Source organism: Egretta garzetta, unplaced genomic scaffold (assembly GCF_000687185.1).
Source record: "Egretta garzetta isolate BGI_Z169 unplaced genomic scaffold, ASM68718v1 scaffold289, whole genome shotgun sequence".
NCBI lineage: Eukaryota > Metazoa > Chordata > Aves > Pelecaniformes > Ardeidae > Egretta > Egretta garzetta.
The window spans coordinates 152199-159414 of record NW_009260801.1 but is presented as its reverse complement, the minus strand read 5'-3'; positions in this window follow the sequence as shown (position 1 = coordinate 159414).

Genomic DNA, 7216 nt, shown 5'->3' with positions numbered 1-7216 from the left:
CGCCATGCCCCCCCAGCCTCGTCCTCCCCTTCCCCACCCCCCCCCAGCGGCTGTGTCCTCCCACGCCTTCCCCTCACCCCGCCTCACATCCCCCTCGCGGCAGCCACTGCAGCCGGGACGCTTCCCCCCTGTGCTGTTAATGGAGACCAGCGCTGCCGTGACCCGGGGCTGTGAGAGCCCCCGGCCCCTGGCAGGTTTCGCTTGGCGAGGAGGTTTCAGCCGGGATGTCCTCCCCGGGCAGGCGTGAGCGGTTTCACCGCTGCCTCCCCTCGTCACCGCACAGTCCGATGTTACTTCTCGGGTGAAACCAAGCGCCGAGCCCAGGATGGCTGCTGCAAGCCCATACCATGAACGGTTTGCTTGAACATCATTCCTGTTGTTTGGGCACTTGGGGCGGAAGGTTTGAGGGGTGAGGCTGCTTTGCATGGCACCTGCTCGGGCAGCGCGGCCTCACCGCCGGTGGCTCGCTGCCCCTGGCAGGCAGGCACTGTTCTGAAGCTCCCTCACAGACGGCAGCTAAGAGATTATTTTCAAGTTCGGTGCCAGCTCACACCAGCGAGAGCTGAGGTGCTGATACCCTCAGAGGTACATGATCCAGTGAGAACACAGAGACACTCACAATAGCAGCCACCACCATTTTGCGTTTAACAAAACTTGGGTCCCTTAACATTACAATTTACGCCCTTAATACAGGGACAGTGATAGTTTCCAAGGAGTGCCATGTAGCATATTTAAAGTGTCTGACAGGCTTTGGAGCTGGATCCAGAGCCCTCTCATTTGAACATCGCCTTTGACTTTGCAGAGCTTGGAGTGGGCCCTGGAGACCCTCCGACTGGAAGGCCTGCTGAAGATGATGACTTCTTTCGGAGAGCAAGACAATACCTGCTGACACAACTCAGCGAATGAATTCTGCATAAATGTTCCAGTTTCAGACGTTGAGGGAGAATGCGAGTGGTAAAAATACACCCGCGTCCCAGGCTCTGTGTTCAGCAAAGGCGCTGGGCCAGAGCTTCAGCTTTGCTGAGTCCATGTTTGTTGAAGCAGAGTGAGGAACTGGTTATGGCTTCCTAACTCCTTGCCTGGCTGCCAGCCCACAGCCAGGTTGGATCAGCCAGGGAGCTGCTCTGGCGTGTAGCATCTAGCAGCATCTTGAAGGCCTTAGCCACAATGAAAACAGATGGATGGTGGTGTAACCTGGGCGCATCCCCTGCGCCCTTCTTTCTCCTTCTCATCTCTGCCTCCCCTGCTGACGTGCCCCTTGGAGCAAAGGTGGCAAAGGAGCAGCAGCATGCTCTGAGGGAATGTTTCAGTGCTGGCAATCAATCATGCATGCAGGTAGCACAGCTTCTCTCTTTTACCTCAGCACCTCCTAAACGATGCAGAGAACGTGCCCACAATTTACGAGGCTTGTGCTGAATGCAGCCAGCATCATTGACTGCTACATTTTTCCAGATCGGTGCACCAGTATGCTGCTTAATAGACCTCTGGCATAATGCGCAACAGTACTGAGCTCTATACTTTAGAGCTAAAAATGAAGAGACAGGAAGAGATGAACAGCAGAGTTGTTTTTCATGCTGCACAAAGTGAAATTACACAGGAAGTAAGTCACCTCCTGAAGAGACTAGACACAAGAGTCAGAATCAAACCTTTCTCAGTTAAATTAAAAAGAATTATTAAATGCCAGATAGTTAGAGCATGTATGGCAGATACTGCACAGGTGCTTTTCTTGCTAGGAAAGTGACCACATAAGTTACCAACTGACTTTAAAACGACTGAGAAAGTGTAGTTGTAAAAATTGTTACTGCTAATTTACCTTTTGGCAGGAGCAGGAGAAGCCAGCTTTGGCTAGGCATATTACTTCATACAGTATTAAAAGACTGCAGCTTGTGAAGAGCACCTGAACATGTGAGGACGTGGTGTCTGGGTTGCTCCATGCTTGACCGATGAACTTGCATGGCCCTCACATAAGCTACACATCTTGAGCAGAGAACTGTGAAACCCAAACCCAGCTGACTGCACAGTCTGCTGTCTCTTTTGGCTTTGCAAAGGTATGGGACACTGGATTCACTTCAGCTGACTGAAGGTGGGGACACTGAAGCAAGGTCTCCTCAAACCTCTTCTCAGATCCGGCATCTCTTTGGCATTTCTTGTTAGCCAGGATCAATACACCTATGAGAAGAAATCCTTTTCCCGGGGAATTTCTGTTGCTGTCCCAACACTAACCCTGTTCTGTCTCAATCACAGCGAGTAAGCAGGACCGGAATGGTCCTTCAAACACATTAGAGGGCACACATTTCAGCACAGCCTACGTAGCAAATCTCTTTATCTCAGATCTCATACCCAAGGAAAGATTTTTTTTTCACCTTTCTGATTTTGTCCCTTTCAATTCTCAGCAGCTAGCACATTACTCATATTTAAAGGAGAAGTATTCATTTTAAAGACTGTCCCGCTCTGTATCAAAACCTTTCCATTCATCTCAGCAAATGTCCTACAGAGAGAGACACTCATCCCATCTCTAAGCTCTGATTCTGGAGTTTAGCAATTTTGTCTTTGTGAAGATTTGCCTCCTCCAAGAAATACATGCATGAGTATTGTAATTGTTTGGGGCTTAATTGGACATGTTCTCCTGTACAACACTTTCCCCCACAACCCTAGTTTCTTCATAAAGAGGAAACGATGGCTGTATTACAGCAGAATAAAATTGCTTGCACAGAGACCTGGTGCAGTATTACTGCCCCACGTGGGCTATTTAATGCAATCAGGCCTTAAGTTAGGACCTAACACCTGTGGGCCTTTCAGCTTCCCAGACAGTGGGAAGTTTGGGGGAATTTCTTCATAGGCTCCTGCTCTTTCAAACTCACAGCATTACCACAGATTCTCTGAATCAGTGGAATAGTAGCTAAAAATAAAGGAGGGAGGTATGAACTCATCTGTCTGGTGTCCTAGACCGGAGAGAGAAGCGGAAAAACTTTATTACTCAGATCAGCAGCATATAAACTCAGTTCTTCACTGCTTGTCTTTGGTTACTTCTCTGATTGCTGTCTGAGGGCAGTGGGGGGAGGAGAACACTACAGCCTAACATTTTCAGTTCATATCAAAAGCTAATGAAGCCAACTTAGCCTCTTTCTCCTCCACCCTTATAAAAGATAGTGATAACCTCTATAGGATAGGATAGGAAGGCATCAAACAGTTGTTATTATACCTTGCTCCTTTGAAATACATAATTCCAGTTGTCCATATCTAGTTTGCTACTGAGCTCCTAACAACGTGATAGGCTATCTATAACCTTTTTTAAAAATAATCTTTAAAGGATGAGTGGGGGACAAAGCCTCTCTATCTTTTAGAGACCAACCCCCAAAGCAGATTCCTTCTAAATTCAGCTATTCCAGTTCATAGGGCTTGGCACAGCCACTATGTCTACTATCCCAGACCTTATAAGATAATTTATAACGGAACTTTGAATGTTTCCTGGCTCAATGCATTTTTTAATATACTGGATCATTTGCATCAGTGTCTCTGTTCACCTTATATTTCATGAGTAAGTAAATTGTGGAAGGTTAACCTTTTCTGTAAAAAAATAGGACTTTATGTGGAAGTCAATATTGGCATAGTCTGTAGAAAAACTGTGTCTCAGCTGTCTGGGTGAATGTGTTGTCTGGCCTTCCTTCCAATTCTTTTGGGTTTACTCGGTCTTTGTTTCTTTCTTCCTTACTTACTTTTTTTCTGTCTTCCTTCCTTCCTTTTTTTATTTCTCTCTCTCTCTCTCTCTCTCTCTTTTTCTTCCTTCCCTCCTTCCTTCCCTCCTTCCTTCCTTCCTTCCCCTAAAGCTAAAAAAAGAAAATTAATAAACTAACATTAGTATCAAATTCTTCAAGTTCTCAAGTCATACTCTGCTGAGCTTTTCCCCCTCTATCATGTTATGCGCCATGGTGAACATTTATGCTTATGGCACATCCCTTCTTGAGTAATTAGATGATCTTGTGGGCTTCTTGGTTCCTTGGAGCTTAAGTAGACTCTTGGCTCTGTAACAGTGATTCCAGATCTAGCAGGCAGCAGTGTGCCACTGGAGTGCTTGATTGCTACCATACTCATCCAAGGACATAACTAGCAGTATGAAAGATTTCTCCAAAGACTGATGCATGCAATTAACTGAATTACTTCAACAGGGTGTAGATAGGATAGATTTAAAGTGGAACCCGTTACTGTGCCAGTGGCTGGATGAAGATCCTGCTGTGCCAGTCGAGGGGGAAGAAAATCCTTCTCTGCCAGTTCTCAATGGAGAAGTTCTTGCTGTGACAGCAGATCTAGCTCACACGCTTGATTTAATGCCCTCAATTACCATATCTTTGTAATTATCGTCCATGTCTGATAAGTCTTGTGGAAACTATCAGGTCTTCAGTAGAGGATCTAGGAGTCTTGTAAGAATATAATGGCTTGAATTGATCTTTCTGTTTAATGTTTCATCACACTGCTACCAATTGATCATTCTTTGAATAAAACGATAGCATAGCTGTATGCCAACACTTGTGATTCATTTTCACTTAGCTAATCAAAATGTTGTTTCACAAGACCCTGATGATGTTCAGGATGCCTTTTAGGAGATATTACCTTACTCCAAGCTGGCTGACTCAGATGGTCTATTTCTTATAACGTTACCAGACCAAACCCCATGATTTATGATGAGGCACATTTTCCTCTAGAAAATAGTTCTTATGGTGGTACAGAACGATTTCACTGCAAAGTTTTTAGACTAGTGAGAAATCATAGTAAATATTTTTTTTCCAGTTGAAGGAACTGCGGCATCTTAGCACATCCTGGGTCAATAACTGCATATTTTCTCTTTTTGCATGAAATTTAGGGATTAGCAGAACATTTCTAGCCTGGTCCATAAAGATCAGCAATTCATTGTTAGCTAACCAAGCCAAGCAACTGTTTTTGCACTATCTCATGCTGAAACCATAATGCTAAGATTCAGACAGTGACATGTTTTTAGGAGGGCTTCTTTTAGCAATGTGAACAAATTAAAAGAAAATTTTTTGCTTCTTCAGTAGTCATGAACCATGTTCATGTTTGTAGCTGAATTTTGAAAGCACATATCCATCAGCCAGGGATGTGACTCTTACTTTTTAAGGCAGAATAGTTGCTCTTTTTACTGATGTAATCCTCGTAGGTTAAACAGTGTAATGGAGTTTGATGTTTGCTGCAGCAATGAAGTGGTAAGTAAAGATCACCTTTAGGAAGGCTTAAGCACTGAAGTAGGAAGGAGCAGTGCGTCAGGATACTCTAATGCAATTAAGAGACTCTAGTTCTCAGGCTGCAATAGTAAGCAAGTGTTTCATAGGCCTTAGGGACACAGGTGAATTTTACCCAGAAAACTAAGCATTTTCCTACGGGTTTATGTCCAGTATAATTATGTTCTCAAGTTTTAGTGTATTTTTTTTATATTCCATGAGCCTCAGTAGCAGTAGCACTGGGAAAATTACACTCTGGCACTAAATGCTGTCTGCCTACAGCAAAGACAAAGTTCATAAAGGACAAAGAAAGCACAGAGCCCCTGTTAACCTTCTATGAATGAAGTTTTGTTAGTACACTCTGAAAAAGCAATCTTTTTTCCCCCTAGGTCTTTCTACAGTCTTGTATGTTTTCTTTTTTTAAAGAGACAAGACACCACTGTAGTAATTTTATAACTATCATCAGCTTCAGAAAAACTGAAGAAGCATCTGGTAGGGCCAGAACTGTGGTTCATGGTGTCAGCCACCACCTTTCATGTTATTTTTCAGGTGAGTTTTCAAGTGAACTGCCTCTCAAACACTGACAGGTAAAAAAAAGTCTGAGAAAACAAGCCTTTCTCGAAGTCCAGTGATTCACCTGTATTTTCCTGAGTGTGATTACAAATATTCTCATTTAAAGTGTCACGCATATTCCTCCTTCACAGACCAATATGTCAGACTTCTAACCACTTGCTTTTGCTTTCTACAACATTGATGGTCCTTTCAGTTAGTGATGCTTGTGCAATTCCAGATGAGAGCCCCAAGTGCTCACGTGGTACCATTTCTTCCTGATTAAGCAGAACAAGTGAGCACCTGATTGACTTTTGCCATAAATGCTGACATTCTGCAGCCAAAGGGGAGAGGGGGGAAAAAAAATCTTTGATAGCGCTTAAAGCATACAGGCCATTTTCAGCAAGGATTTCCATTTCAAGAGATTTGTTAGTGTAGTCTTGGATTAGTGCATGCATCAAAAGCTTTACTTAGGAAGATTTTCATCCTCTGAGGCACACACATACCAAAGCTCTTTGTTGTTCTGAATCCATATGATCATATGCTGAATAATGAATATTTTTAAAAGCTTTATGCAGCCTCACTGTGACACCTCACTAATTTCAGCCAATCTCATTCTCTTTTTTTTTTTTTTTGACATTTCCTAACATAAAACTTGTAGCAAAGACTTTTAGCAATTTAGAAGTTCTTCAGTGCCAAGCAACTGAATTGCTGAGATGCTGATTTAAAAAAAAAAAAAAAGGTATCTTATGCTGATTTTGTTTTAGAAATAGCTGACTAACTGCAATTGAGGTTAATTGACCTTTATAATGGGTACACAGGACAGTACTAATGCTGTATACATAAACTGCAAGTTTACTTGAAAGCAAATTGTGTTAATTGACATTCATTGTACATCTTTCTGTTGTTTATTGCTAGTTGCTCATGTGAATAGTTTGTTGTTATTATAGATAGGACAAACATTTGTTTCAGATAAATAGGATTTTCAGTTGAATAGGTTTTAATTAAATGATCCCCTGTACTCAATTTTGAAACTGTGAAGTACTGTACAGTATGTAGCTAATCCTGTTATCTAGGATCTTAAATTGTTGAATCACATCTCACACAATTTATATATATATAAATTTTTTTTTTTTTTTTGGCAAGTAATGTCTAAATTCTCTGCCATTTGTGCAAGATTTAGGTCTTTCTCCAGAGTAAAACATGAAGTTATGATGCTGCAGAGACTGAGCTTAAGCAAGAATTATAGGTGGCTGATTTGCCTCACAGGGCAAACCAGTGTTATATTAAACACACATTCACTGCTATATTAAAAGCGTAAGTCAGAGAATATATAGCTGCTCTCACACACAGGTCCTGTTCTCCTAGACACTCAGACATTGTGTTTCCTTTCATAGACCTCACTAACCACCTGTAGGGCCTGGCCAATATAGCAA